General features: G+C 38.4%; 1 protein-coding gene and 1 pseudogene across 5 annotated transcripts in view; one reads left to right on the plus strand and one right to left on the minus strand.

Moving 5' to 3' along the window:
- Positions 1-26,365, plus strand: part of RASSF8 (Ras association domain family member 8) — a 131,062-nt gene that overhangs the window by 37,650 nt on the left and 67,047 nt on the right. Inside the window, exons 2-3 of one of the 5 annotated variants that reach the window (XM_060112601.1) lie at positions 4,972-5,068; positions 15,565-15,648. The exons of 2 other annotated variants lie outside the window; for them this stretch is intronic. The gene's annotated coding sequence lies outside the window, so the exon portion shown is untranslated. The remainder of the gene's footprint in view (positions 1-4,971; positions 5,069-15,564; positions 15,649-26,365) is intronic. 2 more of the 5 variants (XM_060112602.1, XM_060112605.1) reach the window with 2 other exon arrangements.
- On the minus strand, positions 1,991-3,687 carry LOC132499476 (developmental pluripotency-associated protein 3-like; annotated as a pseudogene).

Consider the following 26,365-nt stretch of genomic DNA (forward strand, 5'->3'; position numbering starts at 1 on the left):
AGAAAGTCTGATCCTTACACATATTTAGAAGTGTCCAGTGGATGTTTAAATAACCTTAATTTTAACTTTAACAAAAATAATATAATTATTGGAATGCAGAGGTTTCCAATTTTTATCCCTTTTTTCCCAAATTGCACATGTTGGTATAAGTGGATTATTGGTCCATTTCAATTGCTTATAGAATAAATACCTATTTTTCAGAGAAGCAGTCATAGAATTATATCTAGGTAAAAGAAATCGTTTAGCTAGGCAGGGCTTTCACTGATGATAAGCTCAGCACCTCTCAACCACCCGTTACCATTCTGTAAAACCCTCTGAATTCATCAAGCCCTCAGTTGACATTTACTGAGCACCTCTGATGTGCTAGGCAGTATCAGTGCAAAATGCCTCTGCCCTCAAGCAGAGCCAACAGTTTGTTATAATCTGTGCTAAATATTACAGTAGAGATCCATAGTGGAGATGGTGAGGTCGGTTGTTGAAGGTCATGGGCTCCGAAGTCGGTTTGCCTAAGTTCAGCTCCTGGCTCCCCTACTTATTAGCTGTATGACCTTGGACCAGTTATTTAACCTTCCTATTGAGTTTTCTTTCCTGATCTTCCCTTATTACAGCCTGCCTCCCTCATCAGGCTGTGAGGATTTAGGAAGCAGTGTCAGTGAGTAGTGTTAGCCAGCCACTTGGGAGTACCTGGAATGATCAGTTTGGATGAGGGAAGCTTCCAGGGGCTGGGAGACTTTTGGGTAGTCTCTTGGAGGGTGAGTTGGTGGGGCCTCGGCACGGGACACCAGCGTGAAGGAGGGCTAGAGGTCGAGAGGCTGAGCCGTGGGTGAGGCTGGGCATGTCATGTGGTGGCTTCGGGAAGGTGTTTGGAAATGTCTCAGACTAGGTCACAGAGAGGCTCGTGTAGAGTACCGGGACATTGTCCCCTCTCTGAGAGCACCCCAGTTTAAATCTCAGCTTTCTTACGGCCTCTGTGAGTACTCTCACAGTTGCCAGATCTTACGTCTGTATTTGCAGCGAGGAAAATATTGTCACTGCAGTTACGGGCCAAACAAAAGAAGTTTGAACTTCCTTGGTGGAGGCTTTTAAAAACACTAGAATGATAGGAGTTGCTCTTTTTTTTGTTTGCTTTTTAAAAGTGGTCTGGCTAAAGGGTGGGCGATGGGTTGAATAGTTAGGAGGGTTGCAGTCATTGGTGGGGAGACGATTGAGACCTCACTGGGGACTAGAGAGGTGAGGAGAGGTTTATCAGAGCTGAGTCCTGAGGACTGAGTCCTTCCTGTCGGGTGTGGCATTTCCCACATTCCCAGGCCACCGGCAGGACTAGGACGCGTGCCATCCTATCCTAAAGAGCCTCGACTCAGCCAGAATTTTACAGTTATAAAAATCTGAAAGGAAGAGATTTTAATGTCAGCATATATGTAAGTTAGTGTCATTTTGAATTATATATGAGGGAATAAGCACCATAATCATCTTGGCCTTTAAATGTCTGGCTCTGGTAGTGATAACGTTATTTTATGGACAAAAGAAGATAACGATTATGTCAATTCTAGAAACCACTTTTCAGATGCCCACTTCCCATTTCCAAAAAACTTTCTTGAAAACAAAATTTAAGAGAGTGGTGAGGGGCTTCCCTGGTGGCGCAGTGGTTGAGAGTCCGCCTGCCAACGCTGGGGGCACGGGTTCGTGCCCCGGTCCGGGAAGATCCCACGTGCCGCAGATCGGCTGGGCCCGTGAGCCATGACCGCTGAGCCTGCGTGTCCGGAGCCTGTGCTCCACAACGGGAGAGGCCACAACAGTGAGAGGCCCGCGTACCGGAAAAAAATAAATAAATAAATAAATAAATAAAAGAGTGGTGAGGCTTTAAAGAAGAAAAAATGGATAGGAAAAGAAATTTTGAATTAGACAAATAAGAATCCCTTTGCCAACCAAACTGGATTCCAGATAGCTTCTAGGCCCAAGGTGGGAATCAGGGTGGGTAGTTCACCTCTTCTCACATGGTTCTGAATTCGCCTCCCAGTCCTCTGCCAGTCTTCTCTCCCAGCAGAGTTGACCCTTCCTCACTTTTTGGATGATATAATGGTCCGTGGACAGGCTCTTTTACCAAAGGTACATCAGCTTCAAATGTGTGTCTGTCTTCTAGCTTCTTTAGGAGGTAGGTCTGGTTGAAGCCAGATGGCTCTAACCCATCTGATAGAAGGGGATGAAACAGGAATTCTATGGTATCTAGTTGGCTTAAAGCCTATTCATTTTCATTAGAAAAATATTTTAATGTGACTGCTACTCTCTCTCTTTTAAAACTTGGAAGCATGCACTAATGCACTTTTGCACTTGCAGCTATAACATGGAAAAAGTAATCTGGAAATGAATGGCATTTTTATAACAAATATTAACTTATATGAAGTACTTGTCCAGTAACCAGATTTGGAAACAGTGTCTCCATCCAGGGCTGTGGAAGCTGAGCAGGGAGAACCCGGCTTTAGACTGACTTCCCGCTTCCTCAGTTGTGTTTGAAAAGTATATATGTATATATATTCTTTTTTTTTTTTTTCAAAACAGCACATCAAAAATTTTTGTTACAATTCAACATGCTGTTCTAACACTGCTGTGGCCAAGTCACCCAACGTTTTCTTCACTTTCCTTCCACACAAGTTAATTTGTTTCACAAAGTGGAACTAAAGTATATTCAAGTCATTCAAATGCAAGCTACATAGATTCCTTATAAGTTACTGTATTAAGGTAGAAAAGAGATGCAAGAAAAAAAGACATCATAGAACTTATAGGATATCAAAATATTGGTACACAGTCTTTCCCAAGCTGCTTCATAATGATCCTAAAATTACCAGCACGAAAAAATAGTACAAGAATAAGGTTTATGGCTCCTTCAACTCTGTGTCTGTCATAATAATTACTGTAATACTTATTGTTGTAATAATTCTCATAATTATCCTCAGAGGGCTTCCCTAGTGGCACAGTGGTTAAGAACCCACCTGCCAACGCAGGGGACACGTGTTTGAGCCCTGGTCCAGGAAGATCCCACGTGACACGGAGCAGCTAAGCCTGTGTGCCACAACTACTGAGCCCGCGTGCCTAGAGCCCATGCTCCGCAACAAGAGAAGCCACCACAATGAGAAGCCCGCGTACCGCAACGAAGAATAGCCCCCGCTCGCTGCAACTAGAGCAAGCCCACTCACATCAACAAAGACCCAATGCAGCCAAAATAAATAAATAAATAAATAAATAAATAATTTAAAAAAATTATCCTCAGGAGGATCTCTACGAAAACAGCAGAAACGACAGCTACATCTAAATCTTTGCTCTCTTGATTTGAGTCTCAGTGTCATTCTGCTGTGGTTCTCTTTGAGAGTCAGACCAAGGGACTCCTTTGCCGTAACGTTTTTTTAATAGATTGGATCAGCCCCTCCATCTTATCTCTCTGATCAGTTAACACAGTCCTCACCCCTCTCCTATAGGGTATGTTTTCACCAAGTAACCGCCCAGTGGTTGAGGTAGACATTCTGGTAGAATGAATGACAATTTGATACTAGGGTTGGGCGTCAAGTTACAGAGGTTCTTTATTAACACTTCAGGCATAGGTTGAGAGGCAACTGGAATTGCCTGGGAATTTTCATCAATGGACATTTGAGGAGACTCCAGGGTCCAGGTTGGGTTAACCTCAGATGAATCCATTGGGAGTCTTGTCACAGCTTGAAGCTCCTCCTAGACCTTTGGGTTCCAGTGGAAGGTGATGCTTTAGACTCAAATTGCTACAAAGTAGCCTGGAAGAACTATAGAGTTAAGAAAGAGGGAGAAAAATCCAAGCTGACACACGATGGTGAGAGAAGAATCCAACCAATGTATATATTTTCTGATAGCTTGCATCAGATTTGGGGTCCACCAGTTCTTTCTCCTTACACTATTTTTTTTAATATTTATTTATTTGGTTGTACAGGTCTTAGTTGTGGCTTGCAGGCTCCTTAGTTGTGGCATGTGGACTCTTAGTTGTGACATGCATGTGGGATCTAGTTCCCTGACCGGGGATCGAACCCAGGCCCCCTGCATGGGGAACCACTGCACCACCAGGGAAATCCCCTTACACTATTTCTAATTTGATAATTCATATTATTTCATAGCTAAGAACTTAAGGATTGTTAACTTTTGGGGGTGGTATTTCCTATTCATAATAAAAGTAGTTCAGTGTCTTGGTATATTAAAAAATATGGGTAATGGAAGATGGTCTTGTTACTAAAGTAAACCTTTCTATAAATAAATTGAGCAACATCTGCATTAAGGGCATAGTCTGAATGTGGCAGACATAAGAATTGCGTCAATTCCTGTCTTGTGGCCAAGATTTCTTTCTTTGGCTTTCTTTATAACTAATGTCATGGCAGAGTTTCACATTCTCACAGTGTCATGCAATAGAATGGTCAAAAGAACTGGTGCCAAGTTACTCTCTTTCTTAGGTTAGCCAATGGTTGTCAGTTGTACTCACCAAGGAAGAATGCGGCATGTTTTTGTTTTTGTTTTTTAAGACTGAAAACCTGAGTTCTCTTCAACTTCAACTTCATTTTTAGGCCCTGGCTTTAGGCAATTTTCCAAATGTCTAACTGCTAAACTGCTTTCAAGAAATTATTGTGGTATTGCAGGGAACTTTGGTCAGGAGAAAAAGAAGGCACAAAGTCTTTCCTAGAACACCATGGGCCCATCAAATGACCTTTTAAAGAAACAACTAAAATTCCTTTTTCAAAGGCACAAAAATACTAATTCAAACCAAACCAGTCTACCCCACAAGTACTGCAATTCAAATGACTAGTGGAGAGGGCCCAAGAGGGGAGGAAAAATGTTTTTTGGAAAAACCATTTGAAGCTAAAAGCTTGTGTATTTTGCTCTTTGATTAGAAGTTAAAATGGGGTGATTTAGCATTTCTAAGATAAAAATTAGCCAGGACTGTAAGGACACTGTGTACCTTTTCAGGTGCCTGTGTAGCTCCTCCTAGAATACCTGTCTGGTGCTCTCCCCTTCCTCAAGGCCACCTCACACTGCTCCCACCTGGGGACTCCAGCACAGCAAGGTGAGTCTGAAAATGTGTACTCCTTCCATACATCCTAGAAGAGTATCACTTACAGTGACTTTTTCAAGAAAACTTTTCAAAGTCTTGGGAGACTTTCAGAGATTGTGTTCACTGGTGAATCATCATTTATAAACCCTTTATTTAAATAAGTACAAAGAGCAATAGTTGCCACTATGTTACAAATTCGAAATTCAAATTTGGGGTCTGAGGCAAAATTTTGCAAACTGGTGTATCACCAGTCTTGGGCTTCCTGAGCACTGTTCTACTAATGCTTTAAATCGGCAGCCTCTTTTAGAACAGTGGAGTATTTCTAACAGTGAAAGGTTAGAAGGTCTTGGTAAGTCTGAAATATATCCTGTAGTTTGAGCTTCCATCTCTGTAACAGTGTCAATAATAGGCTTCATTAGGGTTTCCCTGGTGGCGCAGTGGTTGAGAGTCCGCCTGCCGATGCAGGGGACACGGGTTCGTGCCCTGGTCCGGGAGGATCCCACGTGCCGCGGAGCGGCTGGGCCCGTGAGCCATGGCCGCTGGGCCTGCGCGTCCGGAGCCTGTGCTCCGCAACGGGAGAGGCCACAACAGAGAGAGGCCCACGAAACGCAAAAATAATAATAATAATAATAATAATAATAATAATAGGCTTCATTAAATAAAGGGGGCACAAAATCCCTTGAGGTGGGAATATACAACTAAATTATTCTCCACTTGCTTTTTGTATGCTTGATGTGTATAGTCTCTTGTCTCTTGAACATTAAAGTGACTTATTGGTCTCAGGAGGGGAAGTAATTTGACCTTGTTTGTAGTAAGTGAATGACTTACGAATAAACTGTTCACATTTTACAGGTGAATAAACTCTTTAAGGGCACCAACCAGTGTGCTGTCACATAAATTCCTTAGTCCCTCACTTGCAAAAGTTATGTGCTTGCATTTTTGCCCAGATGATGAATTTTGAAGGTCTCACATAAACTAATTTCCCCTTAGAGCCTTCTAGTAATTGCTAGACTCTGTGGAAGGAGCGGATTCCTAAAAACACAAGTTCATATCCTCACTGGTTCAGTTCTCCTGTGGACTCTGCTACATTGCTCGGGCATTAGGGAAAACCATGACTAAAAGTCTCCAAGTGTTGAGAATAAAAGATAGTCTGATTCTAATAAGGTGATTTCATTACATCCGTGTGAGAGCTGAAAAATCCTAGATGAGCCCTGCTAATTTGTAGTGCCCTGCTATTTGTAATACAGTCAAAAGAAGAAAAGCATAAGGAAAAAATGTATTATGTAGCTCCATTGACCAAAGTTCTCCTCCATGATTGGATAGTCACTTAAATTTTAGTTTTAGCTTCCATTATTGATGAAGCTGTTCTGCAGATCTTTCTTTTACACACTCATTATTTTCTATATAGGAGGCATTATATGTAAGTTACACCAAGAAGGAACTGTGTTTCAGGTTTAAGTTTAGGGATTGTGTACATTTGGATTTGAACACTTCAGTTATTTTGTTTCTCTTGGAACGCTAGTACTTATTTACTAATACAGGTAGGAGAGAGATACATGAGTTGCTTGGAGTTTACTGCTGAGGAGTTTTCATTTTTTGCTATTCTCAAATGCTTAGTAACAGTCTGATTCTTGACTTCAAGAGCAAAGCGACTCCTTGAGCATTTAGCATACTGCTCTGTTTTTCTTTTTTAAATAAAGCTTTGTTTGAACTTAACAAAACTTCTTTGCCTATGCTGGATACTGAGCCAGTTTACTCATACCAACAGGGTATATGAGTTCCCTAAACCTTTCCAAAGGAAGCATTTAAGTTTTAGTTATGTTAACTTTGATGAGCAGCAAAACCAGCGTTGAAAATTCTTAGTATTGCTACATTGTAAAACTACCTCTTTTTTTTTTAAGGAGCTACTTTAAATTTTTACTGTCTTAAAATCAGAATATCTGTACTAAATCACATTTCTCCATAGTGATGCAATTATTCCCAAGCCATTATTCTCTTAGAGAATGAGGATAGAGAATAATTCACACTGTTATTTATCACAAGGCATTTTTGTTAGGTTTATAAAATTGAATCTGTGTGAGAGCAGACCATAAAGTCCATGTTTTGTGTAAAAGACAGATGAGGTAAAACAAGTTTAGATTTTACAGGTTGCTTGTTTCTCTTTCTGTTCTAAATAGGACTGCAATATTCTCCCACCCTCCTTTTCTGGTACTTCCCTGTAAAAAGCATTAGTGAAGGGAAAATAATGGTAAACAAGGCTTAGTTCTATAATCTTCTTTGAAAACTGCCTTGCAAGTGATTTCCCATCGTTTCTGTAATGAAGCATATGGTGGTAATACACCCTGTGCCTCTGCTAATGGGGAGTAGTTTCAGAGTGCTCTCAACATTTTATATTTTAAGCTTTGTACGTGTATCTTCAGGTTAGGTTTTCTGTCCCTTGTAGATTTAATGGAATTTATTTTTATATGCTTGTTCTTGGTTTTAAGGGTTTAGATGGGGGCATTTCTGAATAAAACTTGTGAAGAGATGTTTATTGTTGTTATAAGTAATCCATGCATACAGATTTTAGGAGGCTTGAAATGGCCTTGTGGAGAAAACAACTTGATAGAAGGGGGGATATTTTCTGTAATTTAAGTTGTCATAGTAACCTGCATCAAGACATGAACTTGGAATCCAGGCCTGAAGAATTTCAGTGACAATAAACATTCCAGTTGCATTCATCATCATCTTTTTTTTTTCTAAGAAAGAAGCCATCTATTGTGACCTAATTATTTCATTTCTGTTTTTAGAAAATGGGTAGCAGTTTGCATTTTTTCGCGCTTTGAAACTTCCCTGGTAGAGTAAAAATGAAAAATTTAGCTGTTTGTATTGGAAGTTGATATATTTTTCTGATAATGTATCTCAAACTATTTCAGATGGTAAGACAGGTTCAGTATAATGGTTACTTAATGAAATATGAAAGAAACAGGATTTGATGAAGACTTGAAGAGATTGCCACAAACATTTATTAACATGCAAGTCTTAATATTAGCAGTATTAGAATCTGGTTTTCATGGAGCTCTGATCTGGGAATGTTATGAATTTCCTAATATCAAATTGTTAGTATTTTATTTTATGGCATCTCGTACTGTAGTCTTAATAAGCATGAATGTATTTTAACAAAAAGGATGAAGTATCATTTTTATTAGCAGAATAAGTTTACTTTGAGAAATTTGTATCCAGACATTATCTTTAGATTTGCTGTCTTTTACAAGGAACAGTACAGTGTTATTTCTAAAGAGAAAACTTTTTAGGGTTTGCTTCTCTCTTACCTTCTGCAAGATACTGATTGCTAACCAAGATTATTTGGAGTTAAAAATGTTCTCCTGAAGCAAGGAACATTGAAAGAAATAGTGAGTTAAGGATGTGTGTGTCCATTCATTTTAGGAAACTTGGAAAATAAATTGGAAGTGTTTGTGGCTAGTCTAATTTTACAAATATATACAAAATTAGCAGTTATGGGATATAACTGTAGTTATCTGTAAATGAAAAGTAATAATACTTTTGTAGATCTTTTCCACATATGTTTGAGAAACTTAATCAAATGGATGATTTTTTTAAAAACATAAATCAATAAAATTTGAATTCTAAAATATAGAAAGGTAGATTTAGAAATCCTAGATAATTACTGTGAAAATGTGAAGGAAAATAAAATCACCCATTATCTCACAGTTTCGAGATATTTACTCTTTCTATTTTATGGGAAGTATCTATAATTTTATAAACAAAATCGGGATCCAGCTATTAATAGCCAAAATACTAATAATGGTGAAACACAAAAATTTTATCTCCTGTTAGAATTAGCAACATACCAGCTGTCATCACTACCATCTAAAATAGCTTTGAAATATCTAGTTAGTGTATTAAGAAAAGAAAAAGGAGTAAGAGAAAGAACTATTGGAAAGGAGGATAAAATTCTTTGTAGATAATGAAAAAAATCACAGAGACGGTCAACTAAAAATCATAGAATGTAGTAAAGTTCCATTGTAAATAATGGAAATATCATGATGTATATAGTAATAATAACTAGTTCCAAAATGTGAGAAAAAAGGAGCCCATTCATAGTAGCAACAAAAAGTATGCTGAGGATTAAACTTTGTGAGAAATGCAAATGGTATTTAGGAAGAAAAACCATTAAACTTTTCTCTCAGGGTGCAGAGACTCAGTATGGAAGACAATTCATTAATTATTTTTGATCTTTTTATATTGATTTGTAAGTTTAATATAATCAAAATCTCAGCAGGAAATTTTCACAGGTCAGTGATTCTGAATTTTGTATTTATAAGATAAGAGCCAAAACATATTTATATAAAGATAGTAATTAAAATGGGAGATTCGGATTGACACATATACACTAATGTATAAAATGGATAACTAATAAGAACCTGCTGTATAAAAAATAAATAAAATTCAAAAATTCACAAAAAAAAGGATCCCAAATAAAATAATCCCAAAGAAATCCACAGAAAGATGCATTACAGTCAATTTATCAGAAGTCAAAGACAGAATTTTTTTAATGAAAAATATATATAGTTGATTTAGAATATTATGTTAGTTTCAGATGTAACAGTATAGTGATTCATTTTTTTATAGATTATACTCCATTTAAAGCTATTATAAAATATTGGCTATATTCTCCAACTGTAAAAAATAATAATAATATGATGATAAAGTAGACAAATACGTGAAACAGAATAGAAAGCCAAGAAGAATGTTTTATTGATTAAAAATTATATTATAAATATAAAAATGTAGTAATAAATATACTAGAAGAGAATGTTCATAAATGTTCATATCTGATTTTGGGTTTAGGGAAAGATAAACTAAAATACAGATGCAAAGATTTAAAAAGGAATGATTCATATATGTAATTATATCAAAAATAAAACAATTAAAATTTGCATATGTCAAATCACAAAAAGTATTCTATATAATGTATATATATATTATCATATATATAACTAAAGTTAATACCCATATGTAAAGAACTACTTAAGATCAGTAAGAAAATAATCAACAGCCAATTCAAAAAATTAGTTTGTAGCTCTGTTTTTAGTTTTTTAAGGGGACCTCCATACTGGCTGTACAAATTTACATTCCCACCAACAGTGTAGGAGGGTTCCCTTTTCTCCACGCCCTCTCCAGCATTTACTGTTTGTAGACTTTTTGATGATGGCCATTCTGACTCATGTGAAGTGATATCTCACTGTAGTTTTGATCTGCATTTCCCTAATAATTAGCGATGTTGAGCATCTTTTCTTGCACCTCTTGGCCATCTGTATGTCTTGTTTGGAGTCTGGGATTGACGTGGATACACTGCTACATTTAAAATAGGTAACCAACAAGGACCTGCTGTATAGTACAGGGAACTCTGCTCAATGTTCTGTAATAACCTAAATGGGAAAAGAATTTGAAAAAGAACAGATATATGTATAACTGAATCACTTCACTGTACACCTGCTACTAACACAACATTGCTAATCAACTATACTTCAGTATAAAATAAAAATAAAAATTAGTAGTTATTAATGTTACATTATTATTACAGATTCTCTAAAACAAATGTATTTCTATTCAGAAATTTGAAAGTAGATTTTTTTTTAAATCTAAGATTGACCAAATGTCTAAGATTTCATCATATGCCTTATTGAAAAAAAATGACCATAAAGATATGTTTATTGAGATGGACTATACACAGAATCAAGTAATGAATCAAGATCATCAGTCTCTGGGCAGGGTTGAACAGACTGCATTTCCAGGCTACCATTCATATTAGACTGTGGTATATACCTGTGTATCTGGGATCATGTTCCCTGGAAGGGTGGGGTCCAGCATCCCTGGGAATGATAAAGAGCAGTGTGCCCCTAGGTTTAAATCTTAGCCCTTTCCTTGTGCCTATTATATCAAGTGTCACAGCAGCTTAAATGTTCAAATATTGATTGCCAATGACATTGAATCAAAGTTAAAGTTTTATAGATTAAATGAGAGAATTAGGACATTTATTTTAGTTCCACAGATAACTTTGATTTATTATTTATCTCTGCTCCACTTCCCCATTGACTCCTCTGTTTTGTTTACAATGATTATATCTGGGCAGGAAATTTAAGGAATTTTTAGGAAATAACCAGTCTCCCGTCTATCCCGTCTCCTCTTTCACAGAGATACTGTGCCTCTCAAGTCTTAAGTATTATTTTGTTTAATTTACTTGTGCTGTTTTTCCTGAATATGGCTCTTAATGGTGACCTTGTTTTTTTCAGTAATGCTAATGGATTTGTGGGCACCACAGCCCCTTTGTGACTAAGGATTAACGTTTGTATTTAAAACAATTACTAACTTAAAGTAATCCAGTAAGTTTAAAATGTATAGAAAGGTATAAAATGCAAAATAAGGTTACGTCCTTTCATTTTTTTATCCTTCAATCAAAGGTAACCATTGTTAACAGTTTCTTGGATATCTTCATGTACAAAGAACATGTATTTATGTTTTTTGAAATGTGTAGCTGTGTGTGTGTGTGTGTGTGTGTGTTACACAGGATTCTTTGCAGGTTGACTCCTTTAATTGCCAGAATAATCTTAAAGGCAGATATGATTATCAGATTACACGTTGAATTGGTCAGAGTTCAGTGAATATTTATTGCTGGTTTGCATTCTTCCATGTGTCTGAGTTTGTAAAAATGAGTTTAGTATGTAATTACGTGAGACTGTGATCGCATCTCCTCCTGATTGCTCCGGTGACTGTCGTTTTAGTAGAGTCATCCTCTATGACCTGGTTTCTATCCCAGTAAATTGAGGCAGTGCCTACATCTCCCTGAATGCAATAGGGAGAATATACAAAATCATTTTTTGTTTTTAAGATCTACTAAGGTAGTAATAATGTTATAACCCTCTTTCTAATTTTGCAAAGACAGTTTCTTTTATCTAAAGTGGATTTTGTGACAGTTACAGAAGAGGATGGAGTTCATGGTTTCTGCTTTTAAGGAATATATAGTCTCACCAAGTAAAAAAGGTTCACATCAGATGGGAAAAACAAAGTTTTTACTGCCAAGTAATACCATGTTATATCAACAGCTGAACTTACACACTCCGTCTCTTTCGCTCTTCCTCTCTTTCATATTTCAGCTGGGGTGTACTTGCTTCTTAGAAATTTAGGGAAACTTATCCTGAACCTCCAGTTTCAAAACTTATGAAAATCTCCCTGTGATCTTGCTCAGTCTAGAGTCCTGTGTCAAGTGAGCATCCCTTCATCTGTCTGACTTGCCTCTGTGTATGGTCTTCACTTTTGCCCAGTGTTAAACCTACTTCTTTTAAAAGTGGTTTCTATTTCAAACACGCACACACAACCCCACTTAGTGGTTCCACTAAAGACCAAGGAGTTAGAGGAAAGAGAGTCACTTTGCAAGAAAGACACCCTTGGTAGTCTCCCTGGCCCCTCACTTCATCCTTGTCCCTTCCTTCCAGGATGTCCCAAAGAGCTGTGTCTGTAGTTTCAGAAATTGCCACATATCATCAGGATTCATCAATCTGGGTACCAGTTAGCTTAACCCATTGTTAACTGTGTGACCTTGAATTCTCTAAACTGCAGTTTTCTCACTTGCATGTTGGGTAAGAGTAAATTATATATGTAAAGGATTTTGTATGTAAAAAATCCAATGAATGATAGCTGTCATCATTTTTATTAAAATAGTGCCATTTTTCCCAAATGCTTCAGTCTTGTTTCAGACACAGGCTAGATATATTTTTACGTAAGTAGACTTTCACTGTTTTATACTTAAGGAGACTGACTATATAACTGTTCAAACCAGGCACTTTGGAGAGTGAAACATGGTACTGTTGGTAATTATGCTGTGATAACAATGTAAACCATTGCTGTTCCAGGCAAACCCGGATGAGTGGTCACCCTGGGTATACCTGTATCCCTAGTGCCTGGTTTGTGGTGCAGGCTCAGAGGACTCGGGCCATTGTCCATTGAGTGAGACGGGGGACATGGGACAAGTGAGGTCACATTTATCTCTCTGAGCTTATCAGAAATCATTAAATCATTAAATTGAGGTTAACAATAACTATCTCACAGGGTGGCTGTAAAGATGAAATGAAATTGTGATCTCATAAAGCATGGAGTATACATCTGGAAATTGGATACCTGTTAAATCCCCTCGCCATCTGTGCAAATTACCTTAGTGGCACTGATGGGTAAGTTTTGTGTATAGATGTTTCTGCTGCGTTATGCACTTACCTCTCATACTTCCTTTCTGTTTCTTTTGACCGGACATTGTAGGTGGCAATCATAACTAACTGCACACATGGTTCCACAGTTTACAGTGGAGGTTTAGTCTGTATTGTTTCAATTAAGCACTTTTTGACATTGAAAGGCATGAATTGTGGTGTTCAGTAACCACACCTACTTTCCCTGTAAGCTCTCTGGTATGCTTTTTTTTCTTTTGTGCTTCCTATTTTTTGGATGAATCATAATCTAAAATAGGGGAATTTTTTTTTTTTAGTAAATATCTGTTAAGTATGAATGTTTATATGCATTTAATAGACATGTGAATCAAAAGTACTTGTTTTGGACATCAATTGTAGAGATGTATTTCTTCCCTTGGGAAAAAATCTGTTAGCTCAACCTTGAAAATTGATAGAATATACATAATATACGTACCAAATTTGATTTTCTTATACTAATTTATAAATAACACAAATCTGGGGACTTTCCTGGTGGTCAGTGGTTAAGAATCCGCCTTCCAATGCAGGGGACGAGGGTTCGATCCCTCGTTGGGGAGCTAAGATCCCACATGCCATGGGGCAACTAAGCCCACATGCAGCAACTACTGAGCCGGAGCGCACTGGAGCCCGCCCACCACAACTAGAGAGAAGCCCAGGAGCTGCAGCAAAAGATCCTGTGTGCCACAACTAAGACCGATGCAGCCAAATAAATAAATAATCAATATGCAAAAATAAATAAATAATACAAATCTGGAGGAAGTAGTAGACCTTAAGGTTTGGATCTTTTGCGGAAGGATAAGAGGCTTTCACCATAATTTTCCATAGCTGTTCATTTCATTAACAATTCTTTTTGACATGGTACTGCCCAGTCTTTTGGCTTACAGAGAGTCTACTGGGGGATAGACAGGTGGTGAATGGTTATGGTCATGTTATGAATTACACAACAGTGGAATGAAGGAGGTGCTATGGGAGCACATGGGGAAGTACTGTAACTGCAGAGGTTAAGGAGAGATGCTGTGGAGATCATTTGAGCTGAGTATTTAAAAGTGAGTAGGTCTTTAGGGAGGCAGCAGAAGGCCTTCTAAAATAGCCTGGGAAATAGCATGTGCAAAATCTAGAAAGGCACATAAGGAGCATGACGTGTTTGGGGATAAACAAGTACATCTTGGTGTGAATATGAATACAGATGGGAAGGAGATGGCTGATTTTAAAAAACAGGATTCTTATTCTAGTTTGATAGAAACAAGCTTTTCTTTTAGGGGCTCTGGGCTTTATGGTAATTGAAAGGATTAAAATTATTTATAAGTAAACAAAGTTCTAGTTGGAGGATAAGTAGAAATATTGATGGTTTGGAGTAACCTAAACTTCAGATATTTCTGTAAGGAGAAAATTTATTCACACTTTTTATTCTTGATAATTTCTTTATAGTCTCAAGAAATTAAACATTTAACATATCTTTATTCTTCAAAAGGATATTGCTACTTTAAAATATTCTCACTTTAAAAAATAGGTATGGGGCTTCCCTGGTGGCGCAGTGGTTGAGAGTCCGCCTGCCGATGCAGGGGACATGGGTTCGTGCCCCGGTCCGGGAAGATCCCACATGCCGCGGAGTGGCTGGGCCCGTGAGCCATGGCCGCTGGGCCTGCGCGTCCGGAGCCTGTGCTCCACAACGGGAGAGGCCACAACAGTGAGAGGCCACAAAAAAAAAAAAAAAAAATAGGTATGAATAGATAACATTCAAAGCTATACTGTTTCCAGGCCATTGATTCAATGTCCCTTTCACTTTAACATTTTCTCCTGTTAGCTGCTCCAGCCACTGGACAATTTTACTTTGCAGATTCTTTGCAAATTTTGCCTTGTCAGAATGGGAATTGTGTGACGGATGAAATGATTAAAGATTTTACTTTTTTGATACAACAAATAATAATGCTTTCAGAAAAACAGGCTGGTATTAACTGCTATTTCTATTCCATTTTGCTTTCAAGGATCATTTGAATGTATACTCTCTATCTTTTTACTATATCAAAAAGCAGAAATATAAATAGTGATTTTTACTATTAACCAAGTAGTAATTTCATATAGTAATGTTATATTTATATCCTCATGTGAAAAGCAAAATAATGTCACATGGGTGACTTTACCTTAGTTCTGGCACCATCATGCCAGTGTCATTTTGTATTTTCCCTGTAAAACACCATGGCATCTTGCAAGCATATACATAAAATCTTAATTTTATTTTTTACTTGGAAGGTACTTTGAAGATTCAGATTTGAGGTTGAAGAAAGGAAGACGCATTTGGGGACTGATCTGCGCCCTCTAGACTTCTTCTCTAGGGTAAAAATTCTCTGTTCTTCTCTGTGGTCCCAGTGCTGCCTAGCCAGTAGGTAAAGATCGGTCAAATAGGTAAATGCATCTCTTCGTTTGCAGAGCCTGAATTACAACCCAGATCATTTGATTCCCAATCAGTCCAGTGTTCTTCCCTGCACACTGGTACTTCCCCATACTGCAAAATGGATTTACATAGTAGCAAATTCCCAAGGTTTCAAGTTATGTGACATGTGTAGTTGCCAGCCATTATAATCCCACCGCCATCTCACAAGAGAGCCAAGCTCACCAACATGTTAGGACAAGGGGACCATCTGGGCTAAGAACCGATGGATATACTAGGATATTCTTGAATAAATTTTAATCCCTTGCTCAAGATGGATGGCACTTTGTGCTTTTCAGAATGTTGCTCACACTTCTTTTGATCAAACTATGAATCAGCAGATGCTATAGGATTGTAGACTTTATTTCTAGAGTAGTGTTTCTAAGCAGGAGAGGTTCCTCTACCAAGAGTGTTTGGGACATTTGCGATGCCATTTGTGAGGACATTCAATCACTGGTTGCTACAGTGATTGAAGAGATACTACCAGCAGTTAGTGAATGGGTGACAGAGAGGCCAGGCATCCTATCATGCACAGGTCAGTCCCACACAAAAACTTTAAAATGGCCCACTGTGCTTTACCAGTGAAAGTCCACAACTGGACATAACTTTTTACACACATACACAAAGCACTTTTGCATTGTCTTAAAATACAATTCGTTTCCCAGGAATGAAACTATTATGTAAATTAAGGGAAAGCGTACTTAATGCAGAACTTGAAAAAGAGTTGTCCCCTGACTTAAAAAACTGTGTCCTAGACAGCAGTGCCCCTTGTAGTATTCGAGTTTCCTATCAACATACCTGTTAGCAGCCTGCACTTATAACTGTTGGAGTCAGGATATAGGTGTGAGTATCATCCCTCAGTACCCGTGGGGGGTTGGTTCCAGGGCACACCACAGATACCAAAATTTGAGGATGTTGAAGTCCCACAGTTGGCCCTCTGTATCCGTAGCTGTGCATCCACAGATTCAACCAGCCGTGGATCATGTAGTACTGTAGTATTTATTGAAAAAAAATCTGCATATAAGTGGGCCCACACAGTCAAACTCATGCTGTTCAAGGGTCAGCTGTACTTCATTATGTCTTGTCATTTACGTATTTAAGTTCCTGTCTCTGTTTGTTTTCTTTTATTTGTCTTCTTTCTGGCTTCTGTGTTGGGAATGGGAGATTTGGAGGTGGAGGAAGCACGGGTGGAAGCAGTGAGACTCGTCAGGAGGCTGTTGGAGTAACTCAGCGGAGAGCATGGTAGGGTGGGTAGAGGTGGAGCCAGCAGGATTTCCTGACAGACTGGATGATGGGTAGTGAGAGAGGGGAGTCAGGATTAACTGGAGGCCTTTTGGCCTAAGCACCTAAAAGGCTGCATTCTGAGTGGTTTGAACTGAGATGAAAGAGTGTGGGTGCAACAAAATTAGGGAGGTAAGATCAAGAGTTCCTTTTGAGGCATGTTGAGTTCAAGTTGCCTACTGGACCAAGTGCCAACGTTGAGCTGGCATCTGGATGTGAGGCTGAAGTGAGCTAGAAATGTAAATGTGGGAATTGTCGAGTGTATGGCATTTCAAGTTGTGGTAAGTTGAACGAGATCACCCAGGGTGTGAATATGGATAGAAAGAGCAGAGGACCAAGGACAGATGTGGGACACTCAGACAGCAGGACAGCATAGAGAAGAGGAGGTTGAGGAGGGACACCAGTGAAGACAGAGGAAAACCAGGAGAGCGCCGTGTCCCAGCAGCCAAAAGCAGAAAGTGTATTGGGAGGAGGGGGGATAAACTGACTCTAGATTTAGCGCCATGAAGGTGATTGGTGACCTTGATGAAGGAGTTTGGTGGAGTATGGGCGTAAGAGCCTGACAGGAACGGGCTCAGTAGAGTGGGAGGTAAGAAAACGAAAAGGGACAAGAAATGAAGGATAGGTAGTGGGTAAAGTGGGATCAGAAGAAAGCTGTTTTTGTTTTTTGTTTTTGCTGTTTTTAAGATGGTAAGGTAGCTACTGGTTTATTCTCTGATCCAGTATAAAAGTCAGTGGACAGAGTGGTGATGTTGGAGCAGATATGGGCAGGCCGGCACCCTGGTCCCCCACGGGGCTCTTGTGGCTGTAGTGCTTGTTTTCTAGGCAGCTGATTGCCGTAACCCTGGAAGAGCTAACTGATACCTAATGGGTTTTGAGGCCCTGGGGCCAGAGGCTTTCTCACTCACTAGTGTTTGTTTTTTGTTTAGGAAAGTTGGTCAGCCACCAAACAAGAGCTTAGATTTTAGTCAGAAACTAAATTAGAAATCAGTGGAAAATTAGAAGGGAAGGTAGAACCAGTCGCTTCTCCTTAGGCAGTGACCACAGAGCAGCTAAAGTTTTTCCTTCCTGTCCACTGGGACCATCTTAACCGTTTTGATTTGCAGGCAGAATGGTGCAAGGTCTTTAGAATAAGTAAAGTGAGGCACCTAGGAGGGCACAAAATGTGAGGAGGCACTCAGTCTCAGAGTCGGGCAGGTAGTATTGGCACTTGACAATGATGCCTCCTTACACTTTGTGCCTTGCTTTCCACCCCTGAACTCCCCCAGCCCTGAGAATGGGCACTGTGATTTGTTCAAGGGACAGGAGGAAAGCTCTTTGTCCTAATTATCTCTTCTCATACTACCAGCTGGAGATGAATTTAACGTGCTTTAGTTAGTCAGATATTCCTCTTCCCCCTTAATGTCTAGTCGACTTCATCCACTGGAACCAACATAAAAAGGACTTGATGAAGAAGAAAAGTGTTTCTGGGCTGCAAAATTCTGTTGTTGGTGATGGCAGAGCAGGAGATAGTTGACTGGAGCCTTTGGATAGACAAGGGGCAACATAAGGGACTGTTGGATCCTTACGAGGCCAGGGTACAGGGACTGGGAATACAAGGGAGGCTGGTTAGGATCAATCCTGTTTATGAAGACTGGAATAGATTAGTCAGATATTTCCCAGATGAGCATATTATTTTTGATAGTGGTAGTTATTCTCCTAGGCCCTTGCTTCCTTTTTACGTCCAATCCCACAAGCACCTGAGTCAAATAAATGTGATGACATGATTAATTAACTAATAAATGGAGATGACTCATGAACTTCTGTTTAAATCTAGTGTCTTTAAAGGTTTTGTTATCATACATGTAGCAATAGTAGGCCTTTAGGAGATGCTTTTTGAAACAAGTATATATTCTACTTAATTGTTTATTTTATTAGATGGTAGAGTATATATTAAATCAGGGTTGCAGACTGCCTAGATTCAGGTCTTGGCTTTTCCCCTAATGAGGTGTATGATCTTGGGCAAGTTTTATAACTTCTCTGTGGCATGGTTTCCTCTTCTAAAAAGTAGGGACAATAATAGTACCAGTCTCTTAAGATTATTATGAGAATTAAATAAATTGATACATTCAAAGCACTTAGCACTTGTTAATACTTTAACAAAAGCTGTCAGGCATTTAATATTTTAAAAGTGAGGAAACTCGATCTCCGCTTCTTCCCCAAGTAGCATTATAACCAGCAATGAATGCTTGAGTGTTGGCTCTATGAACTGTAGTTATTTAGCCTTTCTTCAATGGCTGTAAACAGCTTGTATTTCTGAAGATGGAGGAATAGAAGACATCTTCCCATCCGGCCTCATGTCTGTATATCACTCTTGACACCTGAACATAACTGTGCTCATATATTATTTTGTTATTTATTTATATCTTTAGTAATCATGTGAGTGAGTTGGATTTTTTAAAATTGGTGGGGACTGTGATTAGTGTCCAGATTTGTTTCTTCTTGGGCATTCTTTGTCCATGATATTTCGTTTCATGTGTTTGTCCATCTTCATGCTCTGTCCCTCCACCCAAATTTATAGAATCAAATTAAAGGTTTCCATGCAGTCAAGATCTCCGTGCAGTCAGTAGCCTGTTATCCACAGGGTCTGTGTTGGCATGGGCTCGCCCTCAGGGAGCTTGGCAGTTGTGCCCAGTAATGAGAGAAGGCTTATTCTTGTGTGGTGTGCCCACGGCACTGCCCTCCCAGCTTCTCTCCTGTTTCCAATGTTTCATAAACCCATGGTACGATGTGGCTTCTCTAGCAATAGTCACCTGGTGGGACAGCATTTTAGTGTCCGTATAACACTTTGAAGTAGAAGAGTCTAGTTTGATGCTCACAGCAAACTAAAGAGGGAAATAGTCTTATCGGTATTCTGCAGATGGAGAAATGAGCATCCATGAGTTTACGGAAGTTCAGGGTTAAAAGGTTAAATTAAGTAGTGAACCCAGGTCTGCTGACTCTTTAAATCCTATGTCCTTCCATTTTCATTGCTTTCCAGTCAGATTCACTCAGGCACAGTAAAATATACTGTAATAAGACCTGGAGTAGTAGCCAACCCTATTAATTAGAAATCATAACCATGGAGTCAGAATTTCAAGCAATATTGTAATACTTGACACTATTTTTAGCTGTTGAAAACTTTTTATAATAAAAGGATCTAGTTTCCTTTTAGTGATATTGTTCATTCTCCTGGTTATATATCATAAGCATTTTCTATCTAGCTTTAAACTTTTAAAGGTCTTTTTTTTCATTTTATATATATATATATATATATATATATATATATATATATATATATATATATACTTTGTCATTAAAGTAGATTTCATGTTGGTTGAAGTCTGTTTTCTTTCACTGCAGCTGGTGTTGAGTAGGCCTAGATTAAGACTCTGAAATTCTTAGAAGAGTGTGATTACCAGTTCCTATCCCATACTTGGTAGGTAGGTGAGTGGTCCCAGGAAGAGTAAAAAGGTTCTATTTTTGTAACCATTATTTTCCTAAACCTCATTCTGAGTAAATGGCACATTTCTGTATTGCGTGGACAAACCTCAGACCTGTAGCGTTGGTTTGGGGAATATGAGAGGGTGGCCCTGGCCCTTTGTTGCTTCGTGGAGTTGTGTCCGTGTGCCCTGCGTGAGCTGCCAGTGCCTCTGCTCAGCAGATGTAGCCACAGCTGGCTGGTGCCGTAAATTCAGTGACTTGCTGAGTGAGAGCTCACTCACCACAGCAGCAGATTTGGGCAGGGACCTGCCTTTCAAGATCGCATTCAGTGATCAGAAACTAATGAGCCCTGAAAGACTCAAACTCCTATAATATTACTAATAATAGCTATTTTAAAGTAATTACTGCATGCCAGGTTGTATTTAAGTCTTCATGTTCATTGTAACTTAGCTCTGACAAATTTAAGGATTATTATTCCCATTTTAGAGCCAAGGAAGCTAGTAATCTGTCTAAGGTCATACACCTAATATGTGGAGAGGTCAGGATTTGAACCCAAGGGCCGTCTGACCACTAAAATGTGTTCTAAACCAACAGCTTCCACAGGAGGGATGGTGAACTATGTCATGTGTGTATGCTGCCTGTGTTCATAGCAGACATAATTAATTGATTGTGGTATGTGTTTATGTTGAGCCTGATAATCCTTTTCAGCATTGCATCCTTGGCATCTGTAGTCCAACAGCCTTAGAAGGCAAGATAAAACATATGTGCTATCCTTAACTGCAAATGTGCCTGTATTAACTTTCTCCTAAATTCCGGTGGTGTGTTGAAATTGGGCTGATTTTGCTTTTGGGAAATAATAAATAAGATAGATAATTGCTGTATTTTATAGGAAGAACAAACATGCAGTATTTTTCTATAGAAGTCTTGATTGAAGTGGAAAATTGACTTTAATACAGGTTAAATTCCATTTTAAATAACATAAAATCATCTCCATGTCAAAAAAATGTAAAACAAGTTGATTACTGATTTATGTTTATTTATTTGAAATTTTTCTCAAATGGATATTTTAAATAAAAGAACAAATTTTGACAGTGCTCATGGAGTTTGTTATCATGAAATGAGATTTTTTTATTTCTTTTACAATCAGCAAAAACTGGCTGTGGAGTCTTCATTAAATTTTCATCACAGATCAAAGTACTAATCCTTTAAGAATTGAATTTAAAACTGTGTTTCAGTTAAAATTGTGGAAATTATTAGGATTACAGCTTTAGTTAGTTAGTCATTCCTTTTTCCTTTCGACCTTATTACTACTTCAGCTGAAGATAGTGTTTTCTTTTTCAAATTTCACATATGGTCAGATAGACATTCCAATGTCTCTTCTGACCCCTTGATATAAAGGGGCTCCACCCACTGCGGGATTATTGAAGAGCATCTTTTTTTTAAAAATAAATTTATTTATTTATTTTTGTCTGTGTTGGGTCTTTGTTGCTGTGCTTGGGCTTTCTCTGGTTGCGGCAAGCGAGGGCTACTCTTCGTTGCGGTGCACGGGCTTTTCTTTGCGGTGGCTTCTCTTGTTGCGGAGCACGGGCTCTAGTCGTGCGGGCTTCAGTAGTTGTGGCACGAGGGCTCAGTAGTTGTGGCTCGCAGGCTCTAGAGCACAGGCTCAGTAGTTGTACTAGGCTCATGGACTTAGTTGCTCTGCAGCATGTGGGATCTTCCCGGACCAGGGCTTGAACCCGTGTCCCCTGCATTGGCAGGCGGTTTCTTAACCACTGTGCCACCAGGGAAACCCCTGAAGAGCATCTTGACACAGGATTTTCAGGGTCAGAGTTTTTGAGCCAAAGACCAGTAATACCTACAATATTAAATTGTCATTCCTGTCTGCTGCTTAGTGTTCACATTTCTAGAAAATGCACTCTTCATTTTTCTCCTCTGAAATCTGAGACACAAAACTGAGAAATAGAAAACAATTTATGTCAAAATATGTATTCATAGATAGGCCATTCTACCAGCAAAGAGATTACGGTGAGATTTTATCCAAATTCATGTGTAAGGTCATGGAAAATTGCTTATCTGTTGTGTGTATCTTTAAAGTTAAGTAACATTATACTTTGTTACCTATCGCAGTTTGCAGAGAAATGAAAATTTTCCATATTTATTTTCATAGTGATGTTGTTAGGAGAAGAGAATATATAAAAGCTAAAGTTAGATGATCCATTATTGTGTTAATACGAAATGCTGATTTGAATGTGCTTTTAGGAAAAATGAATGAGATTAAGAGAAATAACTCATTGGTTGTGCTTCTTTAGTCACTCTGCTTGTTCTCAGTAGTACCATTTCTGTTTTTTTTTTTTTTTTAATTTGATTTATTTTTTTGGCTGTGTTGGGTCTTTATTGCTGCGCGCGGGCTTCCTCTAGTTGTGGTGAGCGGGGGCTACTCTTTGTTGCGGTGTGTGGGCTTCTCATTGCGGTGGCTTCTCTTGTTGCAGAACACGGGCTCTAGGTGCGTGGGCTTCAGTAGTTGTGTCACATGGGCTCAGTAGTTGTGGCACACGGGCTCTAGAGTGTAGGCTCAGTATTTGTGGCACATGGGCTTAGTTGCTCCGTGGCATGTGGGATCTTCCCAAACCAGGGATCGAGCCCATGTCCCCTGCATTGGCACGCAGATTCTTATCCACTGTGCTACCAGGGAAGTCCCCTACCGTTTCTGTTTTTTCTTTATTGATAAGGTTCTAGCTACTCATACTTTAAAAACAGAAGATAGTACTTCTCTGTAACACTGTGACCACAGACCCCACTGACTCTAACTAATGTTTACTTTGAAGTGCTGGTGGCCAGTTGGTGTTTATAATTTGTTACCAAATTACTATTATCTTTATTTTCATCCTGTATTTTGCCTGTCAGGCAGTCATACTTTACAAAATTGTACAGTCAGAACCTTCAACTGAAGAGTTTGTTTAACTAGAGACAGGAAGAGCCTATTTATCCTTGAAACACATGAGAAATTCATTCATTTTCTTTTGTTTTAAAAGCCTGGAAGTTATTAAGGGCTGTTTTGGGGTTTGTTTGTTTGACTGATTGGTATTTTTGTTTTGTTTCATTTTTGGATTTTATGACACTCTCTGGTTCTAATGTCTAACCAGTGCTTTTTCTTTGCTTCATGTATAGTGTTCCTTTAGATAAAGAAATAGTTTCTTGCTAATTTTTACATATCTCAATAATCTTGGGCCATGGCTTGCAGGTCCAGGATTTTTCATGCAGTGTTACCTTAATTAATCTGCATATTCTTGCTGTCTGTTCCAGAGAGTTGCAGTTTGGAATTTGAGGGGTGGTACAGGATGGATGGGTAGAAACGAAGGTGGGCTTTTTTAATGTGTTTTAAATATTTTATTGAGGTATAAGTGACACATAACATTATGTTAGTTTTGGATGTACACCATAATGATTTGTTGTACTGTGTATGTACTGTATGTACATACATATTTGTATGTACTGTGAAATAGTCACTATGGTAAGTTAACACCACCTCCTTAACAAAATTTTTTTTTCTTGAAATGAGGACTTTTTTTTTTTTTTTGAGGTGGGGACTTTTAAGGTCTCTCTTAGCAACTTTCAAATATGCCGTACACTATTATTAACTGTAGTCACCATACCATACGTTATATCCCCATGCTTATTTATTTCATAGCTGGAAGTTTGTGCCTTTTGACCCCCTTCACCCATTTCGCCCACCCCTCCACCTCCTGCCTCTGGCAACCATCAATCTGTTCTCTGTATCTATAAACTTGGAGTTTTGTTGGTATTCCACATAATAGTGAGATCATATGATATGTCTTTTTCTCACTTATTTCACTTAGCATAATGCCATCAGGGTGCCTCCACGTTGTTGCAAATGGCAAGATTTCCTTCCTTTTTATGGCTGAATAATATTCGTGTGTATGTATGGTGTGTGTACATACCACATTTTCTTTACCTATTCATCCATCGGAGGACCTTTAGGTTGTTTCCATTTCTTGGCTATCATAAATACTGCTACAATGAACATAAGGGTGCATATATCTTTTTGAGTTAGTGTTTTTTCTTCTTCGGATGAGTACCCAGAAGTGGAACTGCTGGATTGTATGTACTTCTATTTTTAATTTTTTAAGGAGCCTCTGTTTTCCACCAAATTTACATTTCCACCTACAGTGCATCAGGATTCCTTTTTTTCCATATCCTCACCAACACTTGTTATTTGTTGTCGTTTTATAATAACCATTCTGACAAGTGTGAGGTGATACTGTGATTTCCATTTGTGTTTCCCTGATGATTAGTGCTGTTGAACATCTTTTCATGTGCCTATTGGCAGTCTGCATATTTTCTTTGGAAAAGTGCCTACTCATGTCCACTGCACATTTTTTAATTGGGTTGCTTGGTTTTTTGTTTCTGAATTTTGGTTTTGGGTTTTGGGGTTTTTTTTGTTTGTTTTTTGGATATCGAGTTGTATGAGTTCTTTATGTATTTTGCATATTAGCCCCTTATCAGAGGCATATCATTTGCAAATATTTACTCACGTTCAGTAGGTTGCCTTTTAATTTTGTTGAGTTTCCTTTGCTGTGCAGAAGCTTTTTAGTTTGATTTAGCCCCATTTGCTCTTGTTTGCTTTGCTTTTGGAGTCAGATTCAAAAAAATTATCAACAAAACCAATGTCAAGGAGCTTACTGCCTATGTTTTCTTCTAGGAATTTTACAGTTTTAGGTCTTTCATTCAAGTCTTTAATCCACTTTTAGTTAATTTTTGTGTATGGTGTAAAATAGTAGTCTGGTTTCATTCTTTTGCATATGGCTGTCCAGTTTTCCCAAAACCATTTTTTGAACAAACTGTGCTACTTCCATCATATATTCTTGGCTCCTTCATTGTAAATAAATTGACCAATTATGCAAAGGTTTCTTTCTGGTCTCTCCCTTCTGCTTCATTGACCTATGTATCTGTTTTTAGTTCAGTATCATACTGTTTCAATTACTGTAGCTTTTTTTTTTTTTTTTTTTTTTTCTGTTTTTTCTTTTTGCGGTATGCGGGCCTCTCACTGCTGTGGCCTCTCCCGTTGCGGAGCACAGGCTCCGGATGCGCAGGCCCAGAGGCCATGGCTCACGGGCCCAGCCGCTCCGCGGCACATGGGATCCTCCCAGATCGGGGCACGAACCCGTATCCCCTGCATCGGCAGGCGGACTCTCAACCACTGCGCCACCAGGGAGGCCCTCAATTACTGTAGCTTTATAGTATAGTTTGAAATCAGGGAGTGTGATGTCTCCAGCTTTGTTCTTTTTTCTCAAGAATGCTTTGACTATGTGGGGTCTTTTGTGGTTCCATACAAATTTTAGGATTGTTTACTTCTATTTCTATGAAAAATACCATTGGGATTTTGATAAGGATTACATTTACAGAAATCACTAGCAGTATGGAAATTTTAACAATATTAATTCTTCCAATGTAGGAGCACAGAATATCTTTTCATTTATTGGTCTTCTTCAGTTTTTCATCAATGTCATATAGTTTTCAGTGTACAGTCTTTCACCTCCTTGGTTAAATTTATTCCTATTCTTTTTGATGTAGTTGTAAATGGGATTATTTTCTTAACTTCTCTTTCTGATAGTTCGTTAGGAGAGATCTTTTTTGTTGATATTATTATTATCTACATGTAAGAGTCTTTGAGAAAGACATTTATTAATTTGCTAGGTTCTGTGCATGTTTTATATTGAATGAGAAGATTGTTTTTAGATAATTAGATAAAGTATAAAAATGAGCAAACTTTTTCATAATTTAAGTTTCTTATAAAGCTGTTTGCTAGCAGTTGTTCATGTCAGCCCACTTAATAAGGTGTGAAAATATTTTCTTTTTCCC

This window comes from Mesoplodon densirostris, chromosome 11 (assembly GCF_025265405.1).
Source record: "Mesoplodon densirostris isolate mMesDen1 chromosome 11, mMesDen1 primary haplotype, whole genome shotgun sequence".
Taxonomy (NCBI): domain Eukaryota; kingdom Metazoa; phylum Chordata; class Mammalia; order Artiodactyla; family Ziphiidae; genus Mesoplodon; species Mesoplodon densirostris.